General features: G+C 38.2%; 1 protein-coding gene and 2 long non-coding RNA genes across 17 annotated transcripts in view; 2 read left to right on the top strand and 1 right to left on the bottom strand.

Moving 5' to 3' along the window:
• LOC139970059 (uncharacterized) overlaps window positions 1-19,330 on the bottom strand; it is a 351,315-nt gene that overhangs the window by 148,688 nt on the left and 183,297 nt on the right. The window lies entirely within an intron of this gene.
• Window positions 1-19,330, top strand: part of LOC139970094 (uncharacterized) — a 379,126-nt gene that overhangs the window by 212,686 nt on the left and 147,110 nt on the right. The window contains exon 1 of one of the 3 annotated variants that reach the window (XR_011793986.1): window positions 13,156-13,177. The exons of the other annotated variants lie outside the window; for them this stretch is intronic. This is a non-coding gene — a long non-coding RNA (uncharacterized lncRNA). Of the gene's footprint in view, window positions 1-13,155; window positions 13,178-19,330 lie in introns of those variants that run through there. 3 annotated transcript variants of the gene reach the window in all.
• On the top strand, window positions 14,345-18,688 carry LOC139970126 (uncharacterized). The gene is made up of 2 exons (XR_011794031.1): window positions 14,345-14,713; window positions 16,919-18,688. It is a non-coding gene; the product is annotated as an uncharacterized lncRNA (long non-coding RNA).

Genomic DNA, 19,330 nt, shown 5'->3' with positions numbered 1-19,330 from the left:
GATCTTTCTGGAGGATGAGATGGTCGTCAAATGAGTAAATAGGCCTATATAGCAAAGCATCATCCGCAAATAAACGAAGTTGCGATTTAATGTGATAAGTAATGTCGTTTATATAGCATAAGAACAGAACTGGGCCAAGACAGGTGCCTCGTGGAACACCTGAGAGAACAGGAGCGGATGTTGATGATATTCCATCGATAATCACACTTTGGGTCCTATGTGACAAGAAACTATTGATCCAACAGGAGAGATCTCCCCGAATTCCATAATGGCCGATCTTGGCAAGCAATTTACGATGAGGAACTACATCATATGCCTTAGAAAAATCAAGAATATTTATATCAACCGGGGTATTCTTATCATAATAGTGATCTAAATCTGAAATAGTCATGAGAAGCTGCAGTAAATAGACGTTCGATTATAGCAGGATCGAAACGTCAGGCCAACTTACTTTTACACATATTCTTACACAGGCTCTTTCGTGGATAAGCAGTTTTGCTAACAGTTTTATTTTATTATGAAAAATAAAACAATCCCGAACGTTTGCTTCAAGTTTTCAATGATTACCATCTGCGAGGTAAAACTTCCGATCGTACGTTGTTTCAAACGATCATACACAGTTAGTCAATGGAGCTTCTCCATTGACTTAACTAAATGTGGGGGAAATCACACACTAAAGTCCCATGAACTTTGTCGCGCGTGTGACTGGAAATCAGACTTGCTTTAAGTCGGTTGCCAGTGGCGTATCCAGGATTTTCTAACCCGGGGGGCGCGAATTACTATCTAAGCGGAGCGCCCTGGTTGGCGCGCAGCGTACAAGAAAATTTCTGGTTTTGACACCCTCCAGATCACTGGAAATGGCACATCTCGGGCTTGAAAATGACCAACTAGATGTTCACTATTGCCTGAGTAACCAAGTATTTTTCCAATATTTTTTTTCTCCATCCGTAATCTTTTTGAACATTGTCACCAGTCACACATCATGTTCGACCTTATCGCATCTCCTGTGGATCATTGCTTTTGTAGGTGATTCTACGTCGCGGCCCACAATACCCGTCAGCCCCACTTTTCAAGGTTTTAAGCTCATTATTCGTTCAGAATTTGAACATTCACACTTCTCGTGAAATCAATTCACTCCAAAACATACCCATAATGTTGCACAAAATTTCATATATGGACAGCCAATACAGAAAAACCTCCATGTTTAGGATGTTTGTCAGGGAAATTTCGGAAATTCAGACACAGTTAACATATTGGTGCATGGGCGCAGATCAGTCTTGGATAATGGTGGGGACGCGTGTCTGTTCTCTGATATATCTAAGCGGAGCGCGACCATGGGTTCGCGCGTAGCGTACAAGAAAGTTTTGGCAAATACTCCTCCCAGATCGCCGGAAACAACATTTCCCAGACCCAATGATGCTCCCATACCTCCTTAAGTTTTAGATCTCGTGGCTTAGAAATTTAGTTTGGGGAAATGCATGGGCGTCTGCAGAAAAAAATCGGGGAAAAAAATAGGGAAATAAAAGTAGACTTTTTTATACGATGGGTCTGGGTTTGTAACTCATCGGGAAGCGATTAGAGGGGTGGGCGTAGGGTTGTGGGGCGCGCGTTTTCATGCAGATGGGTGCGTCCAACCCCTCCCCCCCCCCCTCGCCGGCAATGATACGCCTTTGGATCCATTACATGATATTCACAGGAAATGTGTTCAATTCTCAAATCGCATGCGGAATTTATTTTAAGATTCATTGTATTAGTTACGGTACTAGGGGTGGGGTAACAATAAGCATTCAGTTCGCGTTGTATAACATTTTAACTCTGCATGACAGTGTTGCATCGAAAGACATATGTCTAGTGCAGTTCGCATATAGATCCTGGGCTAATACCGAAGTCATGTTCCCCGACGACTCGGTCGAGTTCAAAATCAGCCACAGTTGGTTTCATAGCACAATTTTACAATTGTTTAAGGCGTCCATACACACACACGCGGTCATGATATTATATATATATATATATATATATATATATATATATATATATATATATGAGAGATATATGAGAGGGAGAGAGAGAGGTGGAGAGAGAGAGAGAGAGAGAGAGAGGTGGAGGTGGAGAGAGGTAAAATGGAAACGTCAAAAATGGAGTTGTCGGTGTAAGGGGTAAGCTGAGGTTCACGCCCCTTCCGAAATCCTCGATCCGTCACTGGCTACCCTGTGTATATAATAGGGATCAGAGCTGTAATTATGACTGTTCCTCTTTCTCTTCCCGGTGTCTTGGCGTTTTTATTCTACTCCCTCCTTTTCTCCTTTTTCTCTCCTTCTTCTTTTTCTTTTCCCTTCCTTCCTCTCCTTCCTCCTCTTCCCCCCTTTTTTTCCTTTTTTCTTCTCTCTTTTTTTCTCTCATCTCTTTCTTACACGGGGGGCGCGCGCCCCCAACGCCCCCCCACTGGATACGCGCCTGGTTGCGGTAAGGAGCTTAGTTACTGTAAGGGGTTATTTTAGCACGTATGGTACACAGAACATGCGGTCAGGCAAAAAAAGTTTCTTCGGGTTTTTCGCAAAAATATGCGTAAGAATGTTTACCTAATCACAAAATACTGCAATGTAGTAGAACTACTGAGGACTGTCGCCTAACGTGCTTAGGGATTTTTAGGAGTGATTGGCGCCTTGATTTCATCATTTAATGCCTTTTGTAAAATCTTGGGCGCATTTTCAAACTGAGCAGTTATGAAGCTCAACCGTTCTCTAGCCATACTAGCCTAATGTACGTAGAACTCACAATTAACAAAGCCTAATGTTATTGTTTTCACTTTCCAGTTTTCACCTATACGGTGAAACGGCCAAAGTGGTTCAAAAGTATATTGATTTGGTTTTTATATTTAGTCGAGACAATTAATCTTTCTTATCAATCGTTTAACATGATGACATGAGGTTTTGTTACATGCAAGAAAAAAAAAATACGTCGTTCCCTTAAGCTTATCGCGGGTAAACGATATGCCAAACTGGATAGTATATCGAACAACATACTCGCGTGTGGGCGTGGGCGGCGATCATGGGGGGGTACGGAGGGGAATGTCCCCCCAATATTTTAGATGGGGGATATAGTCTCTAATATCCCCCCCCCCCCAATATTTGGTGGCATAGTTTTTTTTAGCATATTTGTTTATGATATCGCTAGTAATTTCAAAATAGAAAATGCTTAGATGTAACTTACAAGGCCTGGGAAGTGCCATTTCCAGCTAACAGGATGACATCACCATATTTCAGCTATTCCTACATTGTGCTGAGCCTATAGGTCACGATTTATGCTGGCATTGCGGCACCGCAGTATTGAATGTTGTAACTAACACCATTAGACTAGGCCTAAGTTAGGCTGCAGTTTTCGTATAAGTTATATGACTAGAGTACAGTAGTAGAGAAGACCTAAGCCATAACTTCAACAGTATGATGTTCCTGTCCTTGTAGGTACATAGCCTAACAATATGAAAGGAACACAAGACATACATGGGATTTCTTCTTTGACAATTCAGTATGCATGTTCACTATCTGGAATACATTGCAATATCTTCATATTAATAAGCCAGTACTGTAGCTTCGGGAATCACGTTAAACAAGAGGGAAGTACAACCGCACAACTGTTCTTCAAACGCCGCTTCACACCAAAGGCACTCGTAACGTTATCTTAGTGTATAGTATAAACACCGTGTTTATATATACTATACACCTAGATAACGTTACGTGTACCTGTGCTTCACACAATGTCGTTGGTTTGTTTAGATTTTGAAAATGAGACTTGTTCAAGTCGTTTCCATTGGCCACGCGAGGGAAATTCCCCTCCTTTCAGATGAATGATCAATCTTCCAATTGAAATAATAGCTATCTACAACATAATGGCAAATTCGTTAGATCTAAAAGTGAGGACTTCAACGATAGGCAGCCATATTTCAATTCATCATTTGCACCTCGACAATTTTCTGGTAATGTTGCGTTCATAGAATCCTGTACAGCAGCTTGAAAGTGTTTACGTGTTATGGGTCGTATATAGGTCTTATGGAAAAGATAAAAAAAATACTTAGTTATTACACTGCAACTCACCAAATTACAATTTAGTCCAAACATAAAAAGGGTTCCGGCACAAAATATAGCCTATAATGAAAACTAGTGTTCGGCCGATAATCGGTTAGACAATCGGCATCGGGCCGATTATCAGACAATCGGTAAATAATCGACATCGGCAAAATCCATTGCGCTACCGATTATTTGGAACCGATTATTACGTTCCACATAAAGGATTGTATATTTCTGCGCTTTTGATTAACCACAACCACAACGGGAGAAACATTTAGATACTTCGATTCAATGTTATTCATAGCCGGGGAAGGTGCGCTAACCTACCGTGTAACGGTATCACAAGTCCCACACGCAGGGGCGGCGATTTGTTTCAAATATTGGGGGGGGGGGCATTTGCGATGTTGGCGAATTACTATCAAAGCGGAGCGCCACCATTGGTTGGCGCGCAGCGTACAAGAAAATTTCTGGTTTTGATAGCCCCCCAGATCACTGGAAATGGCCCTTCTCCGGCTTGAAATTTACCAACCAGATGTACAATTTTGCCTGAGAACCAAGTTTTTCCCAATAGTTTTTTTCATTCATAACCTTTTTGAAGATTTTCACCAGTCACACATCATGTTCGACCTCATCGCATCTCCTGTGGATCATTACTTTTGTAGGTAATTCTACGTAACGCCCCACAATACCCGTCAGCCCCACTTTTCAAGGTTTTAAGCCCATTTTGTTCAGAATTTGAATAATAATTCACTTCAAAACATACCCATAATGTTGCACAACATTTCATCTATGGACAACCAATATAGAAAAACCCCTTCAACCCCTAACAGACCGGTCAAAATTGCACGAGTAGAGGGAAGTATGATGAAGAATGTTGGTGAAGGAATTTTCGGAAATTCAGACACAGTTAATTTATTGGTGTACAAATATTAAAACCTCTTATAACGGCTACTATAAAACTTCGATATCATCCAAAAATACCAAAACATATGCACGCCTCCCCCCCCCCCCCCCCTTGGCTACCGCCTGCGGTTAGAAATTTTATAGGAAACAGGCCAAATGGAAACCCAGTGAACCCATATCGATGTGGATCATATATATGATTGTACGTACTTACACTCATACACAAGAGATGTACAGACATTATGATAATAATCATGAGTGACAACATGCTATACGGTCACAGGTCACAGAAACGACCACGGAGAGTCATTTACCTCATGCAGCATGTGTTTGATGAAGTTTTAGCCACCGCCATGGCGGTGGCTAAAACATAATTGCAATTATGATTTGGATAAATAATCTCACGCATTATTTTCTATTTATAGCCACACACAAAAATTATGCCACCAAATATTGTGGGGGATATTAGATACCACCGTATATCCCCACCTAAAATATTGGGAGGACATGTCCCCCACCCGTCCACCCCCCACCTCCATGATCGCCGCCCATGTATATATATATATATATATATATATATATATATATTTATATGTATATATATATATATTTATATATATATATATATATATATATATATATATATATATATATATATATATATATATATATATATATATATATATATATATATATATATATATATATATATATATATATTTATAGATATATGGTTACTACAGCCTTATTTTCCTTTATCGGCAAACCAAATTTCATTACGGATGCGGTCCGTCTAGCTATTCATTTCGAGAAAAAAAAGTAAAAACTACTTTCGGTCATATATAGTAACAAATTGTGACACGGTTAGAAAGGCGCCTTGCGAGGAATTTGTCAAGGGAGGGGCAAAGCTTGTAGGAAAACTATCTAGGCCTAGCGCCACCATAAGTTGGCGCGAAGCGCATCAGGAAATTTTGGCCGAAAATGCCTCCCAGATTTAGCATAAGTTGGTTATAAGTTGAAGGGGAGGTTTTCCTCCCTCAGAATACTGATCATATTAGTTTAATGAAGAAGTGTTCTACATTTACGAGATCATCCGACTGTCTGAAATGTTTTAGTTAAATTAAGTCATAAAAACCCTACTCTTAATGTACTCTGGATTTGTTTCCTGTCCTGGGATGTTGTGGATTAGAGTGCTAACCTGCCAGTGAGTAAAAGTCAAATGAAGTACAAGGTTTTAAAGAGATTGAGATTCAATATTCCATATCATATACATGTATTATTGTAGTTTGTGTCACCCATATACTGCAGTGCTTTGCACCACCCTTACTGGTCCAAGACAACCATTATTGGAACATATCCAGAATTTCCAGGGTTTTTGCTGGTAATGCTCATTTCCAAACGATGTATCTTCAGCTTCAATATCACAAATCAAATATGCACTTTTACATAATTTGCTTAAATTGTAGGGGTCAATTGTAGGTTAAAGTGTAGGGGTCTTTTACAGCTACAGTAACATGTGAAGTTGATTGCCCACAAAGACTGCTGTAGTGTCACGTTGCTATCTGAATGCAAAAGTTCCTAAGAACTTGCAAAAAGCTTCAGAAACCAAACACTGTAACACTGTATAACCACTAAATTAAAAAGATCAATGATTGGATCAAAGTGGAACTGCCACCATGGGGTTTTCTTTGTTGTGAGTATCCTTTTTTCTGAAGTCTTCTGAAATATCTGAAAAACTAATTTGAATTCATGTTAGTGTTTTACTTTTGATTTAGAAGTCACTGAGGCTCTAACGGCTCCATGATGTAATAATTCAACCGTAGGAAGAAACCCTCTAGTGAATATGAAGACAGAGACTGTACTGGAGATCAGGACCCTATCAAACTTCTTTCAGTACCCTACACTTCTTGATGCACAGAGTTCCATAGGAATGGTAAGAATGAGGTAATCTGGTTGTTGTGACTTTATACACCAAAAATGTTGGCTATCGCTAGCAACAGTGGCTTAGCCAAGGGGGGCATGGGGGGTGACAGCCCCCCATGAAAGCTTGTCTCCCCCCAGTCGCCCTCCCACTGGGATTTTGGGTGTCGAAAAAAAATTACATGTGCCAAAGATACTGTATATAATTGGTCTGAATGGTCTCGAATCTCCATAATGACCACTCATGAACGACCCTTCGACCGCGGACCGGCAGTAGGCTATATAGTTGCTGAAAACCTGACGTGACATAGCGCATAGGCGGAGAAGACATCTACAGTATTTGCACTGTACTGAAAACGCATGTTTACGACCGTCGAATTATATAATTCCTGCTCTAATAAATACAGGCGCGTAGCCAAGGGGGGCGAAGGGGGCGACCCCCCATGAGCATATTTTATTGTACGTTTATATGACTTTGCTAGTAATTTCAAAATAGAAAATGCTTAGATGCAACTTGCAAGGCCTGGGAAGTGCCATTTCCAGCGATCTGGGAGACATTTTCGGCCAAAATTTTCTTGTACGCTTCGCACCAACCCATGGTGGCACTACGCTTAGATAGTTTCTAATGCCGAATCTACGGCTCTGATAATTTGCCTAGAGGTTCGCCCCTCCCTTGGCAAATTCCTCGCTACGCGCCTGAATAAATACTAATACAAACAGTCAATCAGGATCATGTAACCAGTGCGCATTAACTGATCGAACAAGCTAGTGAGCTATACTATACCCTTATAGAAAGGTGGTTTCCAGTTACTGGAATGCCAAAGATTATGTTAAAAGGTAAAAAATGCTGGCATCATACAGGTTTCTTACATTATTGCTCGAGTCATTGCCTCAATACTCTGTTATATTTTCAATCAGGTTTTCACTTCTTGGACGTACCCTGATGCTCTTTTAAAACCGCTAAAAACCAAATTTTCAAGAAAGGAGACAATACTATCGCTGAGAACTACCGGCCAATCAGTTTATCACCCTAATAATATTTCAGACTCAATCTTTGATGTCAGTTTGACATAGTTAGGTCATTTCAGTATGTTACTTGCCTGAAAGCCCAGTCAATCACTCCTTATTTTCCACGCGCAATTTGCAGATTTGTCGAAAAATGTCAATGCCGGTGTCAAACTCACAAAAGATATGTCATGATATTTCAAAGTAACTTACCAGACTGTTTTTTTTTACCTTCTATTTCACTAAACTATTTGATGACCATACAAGACATGGGATCTCAAAATAAAGGATGTTGAGAAAACTTTAAAGCAGCTTACAAGGCCTGGGAAGTGTCATTTCCAAGGATCTAGGAGGCCTTTGTAGCTAAAAATACTGTTTAAACTAAACACATTTAGAGGGCATTCAAACATATACAAGCACTGGTATCCATTAGGGTGGTGAGCACTTGCCCTCCCCCCCCCCCCATAGGCTCCACTTGCGCTGCAAAATCACTATCAGAGAACATTAAATATCTGAAAAGTGAAAATGCCTCACCTAAAGTCCCCAGGGACTCCTACCAGGGCTTAGATTTATACTTCATAGAAATTACATTTTTCTCTCTAACATATATTCACATGCTTTATACTTAGTACAAGAGGACATGAAGTAGAAGAGATGTTACAGAGCTCTTCTGAAGCACCCGGCTAGGGCTAAAATGTATATATATTCCACAGAGTAAAATCAGATTAAGTATTTCTATTACTGACATGTCCTCATGCGCTCAAAATTGCTAGCAGATTCCAGAAACTATGTGAAAATACTGAAGATTTGGAGAGCTTTGCAGTACCCTTGTAAGTCCAGCCACTATAAAGAGAGAACACAATTGGAAATACTTCCTACTAATCTGAGTATATGTAGCTGTGAATACATAATTGTCACTTGTGCTTGTTTAATTTTTAAATATTGCTGAGCCAGTCACTGCAGTTGGTTTTAAGAAATCTAATTGATCTCAAAACTGATCTAACTTTACCGACTTTGTACAGTGGCTGAAGAAAATATATATAAGTGTCCCCAAATTTCAAATTTTGAATTTGCTTTCTCAATATTTGGAATTTTTATCTCAAGATTTTGACCTCAAAAGTCAAAATTTTGACATTTTCATCTCAAAACTTTTTAACTCAAAAATTTTGAGGTTACAAGTGTCTTCATCTGCCAAATTTGTAGAACTGACCATATTGTATGGCTATTGACCAGCTGAACAGGGTACTTTATAAACCTTTGGTGATCTAAAATCTAGAAAGAGACCCCCCCCCCGAGAGTGGTGTAACTAGGTCAATGTAGCCAATGCAATATCCGGGGGCCTGGTGCCATTAAATAAAGAAAAATAATATGAAAACACATCCACCAAAGCTGACACACTAAATTAGATACAATTACAGTATCTACTAATGAGTGGAAATTCAAAAGACATTCTGTCCTCAATACGAAAGAGAGGTGCGAAATCTCACAAATTTCTCAGTCAAGCACAAACCATGTATGGTTGGGTTCGTGTGAGGTTGGACTCTCCTTTGGGAGCTCATTTATATCACTGCACCACACCTTTATGTGCCACTTTCACTAAACAACGGACAACCCGGTTCAAGTTTGATGCTTAACTGGCTAATTGTTTTTACACTTAATACCTGGTTATTGGAAACTGAAGTGTACTTTCTTTCCTCTGTATTTTTTGTCTGTGATTGTCCATGTATACAGGGTAGTTAGCCAGAGACATTCACATATCTATTTCTGACTGACATTCTCAATGTCTCCTATAATTAGGACTTAAATCTCATTCACATCACTTTCTTTTCTCTTCATTAGGTTAATTTTGAAGCGAGCTATTAGGGTATCACCTATTCCACCTGTAGTTACCAGTTTTTGATGGAAGTCACGTTCATACTGTGCTGACAAGGACAATGAATGGTTCATCATCTGATATTTCCTCCATGTGATGGTAATCACATTAATGGTAAGTGTTGAACAGTATTGATAACGTTTCAAAGATGTGTGGTAGATTTTATGGATAGCGTCGCAGATCGAGGAATACTCTTTTATCTCCATTCACTCTCACTAAAATAATGTATAAAAAGTTTTAACTCATCTTCTCAAAATACAACTGACAGGATTACGCCCTAGTAAGGACATTAAAACGATCGGATTCTTGCTGGATTAATCCAGTACTTGGTACTGTATGTTGTAATGACCTTGCTACAGTATGACACAATAGCTACAGTACCTCAACACCCTCTGGTACATTTTACCATTTGCCAAACTGAAATAAAAATTGCCTTCTAGACTCATATGAATAAAGTCTTCTAGAACTCCTGACACTCCCAGAATGGTAAAACTGGAAGACAACTTGTTGGTTTATATGAAAGTAGCTTGGGTTACCTAAAAATATGTCTTCTGTTGAGGTACTTATTTTCTTCAGATTAAAATAAAACAACTTGAAATACCATTTTAGATATAAAGAAGTCAACTAAGTCTATATTGCTGAGCTTTGTGTTAGAAGTATTTGTAATGAACACTCCATCAAACAAGAACACCTTGATTAATTTAGGTAGGTCACAAATATGTCACACAACTATGGATATAATCTTGAAATTTAATGTGTTATGTTTGTTATGATATTTATTGACTGTAGTACAGTAGAGATTACTGTTTTTAGCATTTGCTTAAATATTGGAAATATGATTTGAAATATAAAATTGGACAGTAGAATGCAAATCACCTCCACCTTTGGTATTCATCTCAAAGATGTCTATCATATCAGCTGAAGATTATGGTTGGGTTTGTATGTCCTTTACTTCTTTGTTAATTTTAGCCAAACTCCTGATAAACTGTTGCACACCAGTTCTAAGATTCACAATCACATCTTGTGAGGCTAAAGAAGCATCATTCAAATAAGGTGTACACAAAACCAGTAACATAGAGAGCCAGGCACAGTTCAATGCACAGTTGTGTTACCAGATCCACTTTTTTTAAGTCTTTGTTTATCCAAAGTTAAAAGTATATCATTCTTTATCACATATTTCACTGGGCACTTAGTTGACTGTAGTCACCACCCAACCCTCACCCTCTCACAAGAGGACTGCACCAAACAACATGTTATGAAATAACAACTATATGTCAAAGTCTGCAGATAGAAAAATATGTACTTTAACTCAATCAATTATAGTACAATGTCATCATTGCAGAAATCCTACAAATTCATCAACCTATAGACAGTACAGTGAACCAATGGTTCCTAAACTATGTGACCGAAACGGTCATCATGTTTTCTTCAGGCTCCATCTGTTTTCAGGGTTACATTGTTATTACTTGTGTTTCTCAATTGAATATAAACCAGACTGGATTGCTAGTGGTATTGCTTAAAGTTTGTATTGAAGATTCAATGCTTGTCTCAATTTCAAATTAATGTTTCTTTATATTTCAATTAGTTTGGTATTAGGTGAGCTGTATATACCCTGTGGGAAGCATTATGAGACCTTGAACTCATCATCTTGTACAGTCTATAGATTTGTATTCTAGTTACATTAGGTTCTTTACATTGTTATTATAATAATAACTGAGTGATTTATTTTGAAACTGCAGTAGCATACCATATGTTTATAGTAGTGGTGTTCTGTTTGACAATGCTACATGGTAGAATGCTGCTACTTGCAGACCCGATGATGACAATTTACATGAATAATAACATTATAATTGATCACCAAATGCAGTTTTTTTTTTCTCATCATCAGGTAAACTGGAATTATTCAGTACTGAGATCAGCCTGTTTAGGGACTTACCAGTTTCAATTCCGGATTACAGCTCTTGGAAGAAATGTGTACAGTTTACATGAGCAGGGTAATGATTGTATGGTCCACCACCTGATTCTTACCCCACCCACCCCTCCCCCTCCTCCATGAGAATACAAGTTTTCAATTGGATATTTTTACTCCATGACATATCAGATGATCCCTCAAGGGAAATTTCCCCACCGGAAAGTCTATCATCCAGCACCCAACCCCCATCAATTGCAATCACTGCAAAACAAGACATAACATATGAACAATCTAGTTAGAACACTGCTAAAGGTTGTGTGTTAGGGATTCTGTGAGACCTCTTTTATTCAGTGTTTTTCTAATTGTATCATCATCTCTACAAATTTTACCATAATTGTAGGTTTCGAGAGGATGAAATTCTGATGCCAAGTACATCTCTAATCTTTCAAATCTGACCAATTTTAATGGTCATTAGACATCCATTGTTTCATTATGACATAGTTTCATTCCTGTGTGGGCATACTGCAATGAAGGCTTTCTATTGTCACCGTCTCCAGGTTGAGTGGATATTATGTAATGTATGGCATGGTCCACCCATCCCATCATATTAAATAGTTGTCATGGATATTGATAGGTATTGAGTATTGCACTGTGACAAGCAACAGTTTATGATTCTATCACAGAAGATCATACAACACAATATGACAAGTTCTTGTACGATCCAGCATGTTATGTCATCTGAAATCCTTAATGCATTTGTATTATGTTTCTGTTCTTAAAGTTAGTGTGTAATTCAGTAATTATGTTATAAGAGTGTGTTTGGGTGGGGGGGGGGGAGGGGTGCATCATGTTGCTGTATATTGGCAAAGTTGGAAATGAAGTTACTGGGAAAGTTGTGAAAGCAAAAACACTAACATTTATGTAATAGAGCAGCTTCTGCTTCACACTTGTATACCGATAGTTTGAAAAAAGCAATCTACACCAGTAATTAGGCCTAACTTTGCTTGACTTCGAAGTAATAGAATTAGAAATTTGGTGTTCATACATTTGAAGATGAACAACTTCATTGGCCTGCTGCACCAAACAACGTTAAAAGTACCTAATTAGAAAGTGTGCTGACCAAGTTAGTCTAATCCATAGGATTGCAAACATGTTACCAAGTGTTGCCTTTTGTTTTCTTTATGGATAAATTTCCAAAAATTATTCAACTTTAAAATAAATGTGCCTTGCAATAAAATGAATGAACTTGCAATTATTGAGTCATTTTAGCATAAGCTTGTGTATCTGTGAGCAATGGAATAACTGTTGAGTAAATATTATAAAGGCAAACTCAAAAACAAGGGATTTTATCGTTTGCATTAAACATCTAGTTCTGATATGTTTCTTATTGTCTTTGTCTTTACCTCCTCATTAGGTAAATGTGGATTAATCTTTCTTGAGACAATCTTTGGGGGTCACATGATGTGGATCTTGCACAGAATGGTTTACAATATGCTGATGGTAATGATTAGTGTATACTTAGAGTATAGCAGGACTGGTAAGCTGGGTTGTAGTTATAATTAGATTTGATTCTGAAGTAGGAAGTGACTTTGTTACTGCCTAATCCTGTTGGAACAGTAAATGTTTTGAATCTTGCTTGATCAGCAAACTCCCTAAGGGCCTAGGGAAGAAAATAATGGCTTCAGTCTAACATACATACACCATATATTAGGCAATACATGTCATACATTGTATTGCTTACCATTGTGTAAAAGTACACAAAGAGGTGTATGTGTTTAGTATACTGGGTCCATTTCTTTGTTTTGTGTAGCCATCATAAATGAAGGAACAAAATATTCAGATGACTTGATCCCTTCTAATTTATCAGTGTGTCATAGTGTTGGGTGGCAGGTAAGGGTAGTAATCAGTCTTAACAGCGCAGCCAGACTCCTCTGTATTGTCAGCCTACTGTAATTTCCGCAAATAATAGGCAGTAAAATGTATGGCAGGCTCATAAACAATCAATTTAATTCATAAGTGCATGTGCCCTAACAATTAAATAGAGTCACTGCACACAAAATGAGACCCATACACACACTAAGTTAGAACCATACCCACACTAAGTTAGAACCATGTAGATTGACTAACAGGAACCATAACAATCTCTGTTTCCATCCTAACCTTTCCTACCCTTCCCCTCTCAGTACATCTAAAACCCAATAAAATTGATGTCAAATTTAAATCTGAAGATATTCTAGGTTTTATGTCATTTGTGAATGAGCAATATACTAAGGGATTACAAATGGAAGTCTTTAGTGGGTTTACTGTAATGTGTGGATATGTTGTAAGTCAGTCAGTAATACAAGACATGCATGAACCTTCTGGACCCTATGCATGTCCTCAGAGTAAAAACCAAAGTAATTCAGAATTCAATTCTTAGCCATTGGTCAACAGTGTTGAAGGATTCTCTTAATGTGTTCTGTTTAAGATGTACATTATGTGCACTCCAGTTATAATACTGGCCATTTAAGAGATAATTCCAGGAAACTCCAGCACATGTGTTTTCTACATTTATTTTCTGTTGCAATACTATGGAAGATAGCTCACAAATCTGGTAGAAAATTTCCAGCAATTGCCAAAAGATGTCTTTTATCGGGGGGGGGGGGGGGGGGTGCTACACAATTCTTGGGAGGTAACATGGAGTTTGATCAGTCACCACTACAAGTGTTGTAATTGCTTACATCAGATGCAAAACATATTCCTAAAAACAATATATTTGCTGCCCTGAGATTACAGCTCTATACTATTCATATATACTTATTAATAAGACACCAGGGAAGACGTTGATGTATGTTACAAAAATGATCCAAACCTGATGAATTTTCACCTTGATAAATCTAGTGAATGGAAAGTTGAGTTATTGTGTATTTTCTCTTTAACTTCCAGGTGATACAGTTTTCAACATTTCTTCTGTACATTTCCTCCAAGAAAGTGAAAGAAAAAGTCAAGCTGGAACACATTATTGATGACATAACTTCCTTTGTGGATATGAGTCTGGTGAGACTTAACATAATAATTCTCAACAGTCAGTTTGTAAATGATTGAAATGGTTATGGGTTGTGATGGGTTCCTTTGATCAAATCTACAGGCCATATGTAGGTGCCTAATTAGCTCTATAAATGACATCAAATGCCCTTTTTTTTTTTTAAATCCACTTGTTTAATTGTGTAGAACTAACAAAACTTGACTAAACACAATTCCTCTTTCATATTATGCATTTGTGGATGGAAGATTTCTCTAAAGTAGGGACAGCTACTGATAGATACCTAAATTAACAGTTCATCAGAAAACTTCAACTTCTGTAGAAAATAAGGATTGCCCACATGCCGGACAAGCTAAGTTTTTCTAGTGTGTACCTTGGTCTGATCAGGGATGTGTTATAAATTGAGAAACTTTGAAGTATCAAGTCTTTGAAGTTATTATGTGCATTGCCACCTGAAATCTTGGTATTGTTTTAAACCAATAATAAAATAAAATCAGATGAGATTGAATGAATTATGGATTCTCCCGGCATCTGCTACCAGGATTGCTATCTTTAGATCTTACATCTCCATATAACTAGTATTAACAGTCGTCATACCAGTCGTCATAGCTTTTAAATAACTTTTGAATAAACATGAAGCAACAAGGTGCTATGTTCGCTGCTTTGGTATCATAGATGGACCTACAGTAAGTAACATTTTACTCTTTAACCCTTTTCATTGCTCACAAGAAATTGTTCTAAACTGCACACTTTTAATGTTGTATACATTTGCAATATTTACAGTTGTATCACACAAATGTAGTATTAATGATGACTGACCCCTCCCTAGCATGGATGTAGGCCAAATGCCCTGTCCCCCGGCCCACCCCATCCCCCCAAAATTCAAATCGAGACAGAGAGTACAGCAGGGTTGCAACTATGTAAAATTCGTGTTGACTTAAATCACCAGGATAAAATCAAGAGGAAGGGGTTGATCCCTCACTTCTAGAGAGAATATTTTTACAATAAATTTCTGAAGTACAGTATATGAGGATATAACATGCAAATGCAGTACAAGATACACAGTTGATAAATCTTCAAGATTGTTTCAAGAGTGACAAAACATAGCACATGTTTGAATCTATGTACCCTTCATTTTTACAAATATCTTAAAGAGTGGGGCACAGCCCTCCCCTTCACCCCTCTTCTGGATAACATCCCCCCCCCACTGCAAAAAGGTGGTCAATCTCCTGGGGTAGAGCCCATTTTGTGACATGATACCATAGGGCATCAATTAGACCTTAAAACAGCCTTCCCTTTCACCCTTCCTCCAAATTATGACAAATGAAAGCACAAACTGTTTTAATATGACTTATTGACAGACTAAAACTTAAGGAAATGCGATTTATCAGAACCTGAGATGTAGGTGCTCCTCTTTGGTTAACAAGATATTACATATACAGGTCACTTTATTAAATTTCATTTTGTTTGAAATGCACAACATATATTTCTTTCCAATTCTTGGTACATTGATATGGTGCTTTGCTACAAGCTACAATCTTTCTGTGAACATTTCATTGACATGCTGCTGTATTGCTGTGTATGTTTGGTGCATTGAATAACCAAAGCCTATTCACCTTGTTAGCCCCAAACAAAAATTGTATTGATCCCACCACGAAATACTCTATCAGTGGAAACAAATATACCATTGAATAAATACATTACACTTAACCATTCTTTTTTAACACTCTTCCCCTTATGCCAATCTTTGTTTCATAATGATTTTTCTTCATTGGTGATTTTTAAATGTAACAGTATTCCATATTTTGATATCAGAATATGCTATGATTGTTCGTTGACTAGTTACTTATATGTGCTAAATTATTTATTTTAACCATAAAATCCAATAACTAAGTGACTTTCTCCTTTTTTCTTTGCTTCAGGGAGGGGGGGGGGAGATGAGGTGTTGGCGGGGGTGGCATGACTTCTACAAAAGTTGTGCTAATATGTGCATGTGAGTATTGTAGTTATACTGGATTGATTGGCATGCATGGTATGTATAATAGGTTGATAGGCATGTATATGGTCTGTATAATGTGTTGATTGGCATACATGGTGTGTATGGTGTGTATAATAAGTTAATGTCAGGTGACCATGCAGCTGATGTCACAATTTTAGTTACGTCAAATTGACCGTTTTAAGTAATGTCATGTTTTTACTTCTTTATCTCATGTTTTCAGTATCGACAGAGAGAGAGAGAGGGGTAACAGAACCTGTTCAGTTGTTGTCCAATCCACAATATTACTCTTGTGAAACGTTCCTTAAATAATATTGTAACTGAAGCTCTATGATGCTTGTCATACACCGGACCGGCATCACTTTACAAACTTAAGAGAAGCCTTGTATGTTGGAATCTTAGCTGTTGATTTCCGATAACACTGAATCTATATTATCATCATATTCTTAGTTTTTCTTTATACTTTGCTGTGTTCTTTTCTGGTCACATTTCACCATCATATTTCTGCATTACTATATATCTAGTTATATTTCTGATTCTATCAATTTTGTTGTAGTACTATGTTGGTCTTCGTAATAAATAGGAAGAATGGCGGTTGTGTTATAGACAATACTTCCTCAAGCTGCTGAGTGATAAATATATTAACATACTGTATATGGTGTATAAGGCCTGAGACTGTATACTTCGCCTCTGTCCATGGTGTAGGCCCAACCATTCATACGTTATGTTTGCTTTATATACCGAACATTAACTTGAAAGTTAATGTAGCACCTAATTAATTAAAATGCAATGAATTCCAATGGCGGTTAGTTAAAGGTTAATGATGTAATATTAATAGCCTCTCATGTTTATGTATATGGTTGATGATTATTCATGAGATGCTGGTTATTTTGTTTACTGTTTAAACTTAAATCCTCTTTTCCTCTGTTTATCATTCCCACATCCCAGCCAGTTTTATGTTGTTCATTTATACTTGTATAATTATATTTAATGTATAATATGATAAATTGTTAGAGGAGTGGAGAGGGTGGGGAGATGGAGGAGTTTGAGGGAGATGGAGGTGGTTGGGGAGATGGAGGGGGTTGGGTGGAGAGGGTGGGGGATGGAGGGGTTTGATGGAGATAGTGGGGATGGATGGGGTATGGGGATGGAGTAGTTGGGGGATAGAGGGGGTTGGGGATATAGAGGGGTTTGAAGGAGATGGAGAGGGTGGGGATGGAGGGGCTTGGGAAGATGATGGGGGCTTGGGAGATGGAGAAGGGTGAAGATGGAGGTGTTTGAGGGAGATGGAGGGGGGTGGGGAGATGGAGGGGGTTGGGGATGGAGGAGGTGGGGTGAGGATGGAGGTGTTTGAGGGAGATGGAAGTGGTTGGGGTTGGAGGAAGTGAGGGATAGAGAGAGATGGAGGGTGTTTGGGAGATGGAGGGGGCGATGGTTAAAGACGGTGTTTGTTCTATCTTTCCTAATATACACCTTATTCCCCATATGGCTTCCCCTCACCATGTTTTGGCTACGGCTACCACCATATGCCCGATCTTGTATTGGTACGCTATGCACCAACCGATGATGGCGCTCCGCTCAGATAGTGTCATAACGGTCCCTGTTTGGAAATGACCAACCCACTAAAATTTCTTGTAAAAGCGCTTGGTATTTCCGCACATCAAAGCACCATATGTAACATTGGACGATAATTGTTTTCTCGATGTTCCTTAAGTGCCGCTGGGCATTCTACCCAGGCTATTGCCCTGAAGTATATCTTTATTGTATTGATTTTTTGTTTCCAATGAAGCGAATGTGCCTATATAACAAATAGTGTTTTTGAAATGTACTTATAATACCATATGTGTGCATGTTGTAGATATCTGGATAACAAGATATTCTTGTGTGCAAAGTTTAGATGTTTCCATTTGGGTTTAAGTTTCATTTTGAATAATCATGATTAAGGCACTAAGTTACACCAGGATGTGAAATAGATAAGTCATTCTTAATTCAATTATAATCTTGTCAAATGTGACCTTTATTAAATATATTCATGAATGAAATATCAAATCAGGCACCAAACAGAAGTAAACCTAAAGACTTGTAGAGTCCGACCCCTGGATCAATGTCAGGGACTCGTCCCTGGACCCTACCCAAAAGGCTTTGCAATAAGTCGCTCACCGACTCGACTCTTCGAGTTTTTATCATGCTCTCTTATTTATGCCCCCTCACCCCCACCCAACTCTCAATTCGGATTAACGCTCCTGATCAGAGCATATTTTAAAAGCTGCTGGTTGTGTTTGTAGCGTTATCTCCTACGCCTATATACTAGTAAACTAATCATTGTCTGATTTTAATTTGTAGTAATACCTGATTAGTGAAACAATATGTTCGCAAAACTCGAGGCTGTCACATCTCAAAACAAACAAAGAAATTTTAAGCAGTATTATCCACAATCCGGTGATACCATCCTCTATCGTTTAATGAGGAGGATTTGAATTAATTTGCCCACAATGAATGTTGAAATTAGACAAGAAGTTGGAGGATTTGTAAATGAGAGAATAAAGCATTACATTAATGTAATTAAGAGCGGAGACACGATTGAGGTGTTTGTTATGATATGTAATATGTCATGACTTGATCTCAACATGAAACA

Source organism: Apostichopus japonicus, chromosome 7, assembly GCF_037975245.1.
Source record: "Apostichopus japonicus isolate 1M-3 chromosome 7, ASM3797524v1, whole genome shotgun sequence".
NCBI classification, from domain to species: domain Eukaryota; kingdom Metazoa; phylum Echinodermata; class Holothuroidea; order Aspidochirotida; family Stichopodidae; genus Apostichopus; species Apostichopus japonicus.
This window is presented reverse-complemented; position numbering and strand designations above follow the sequence as displayed.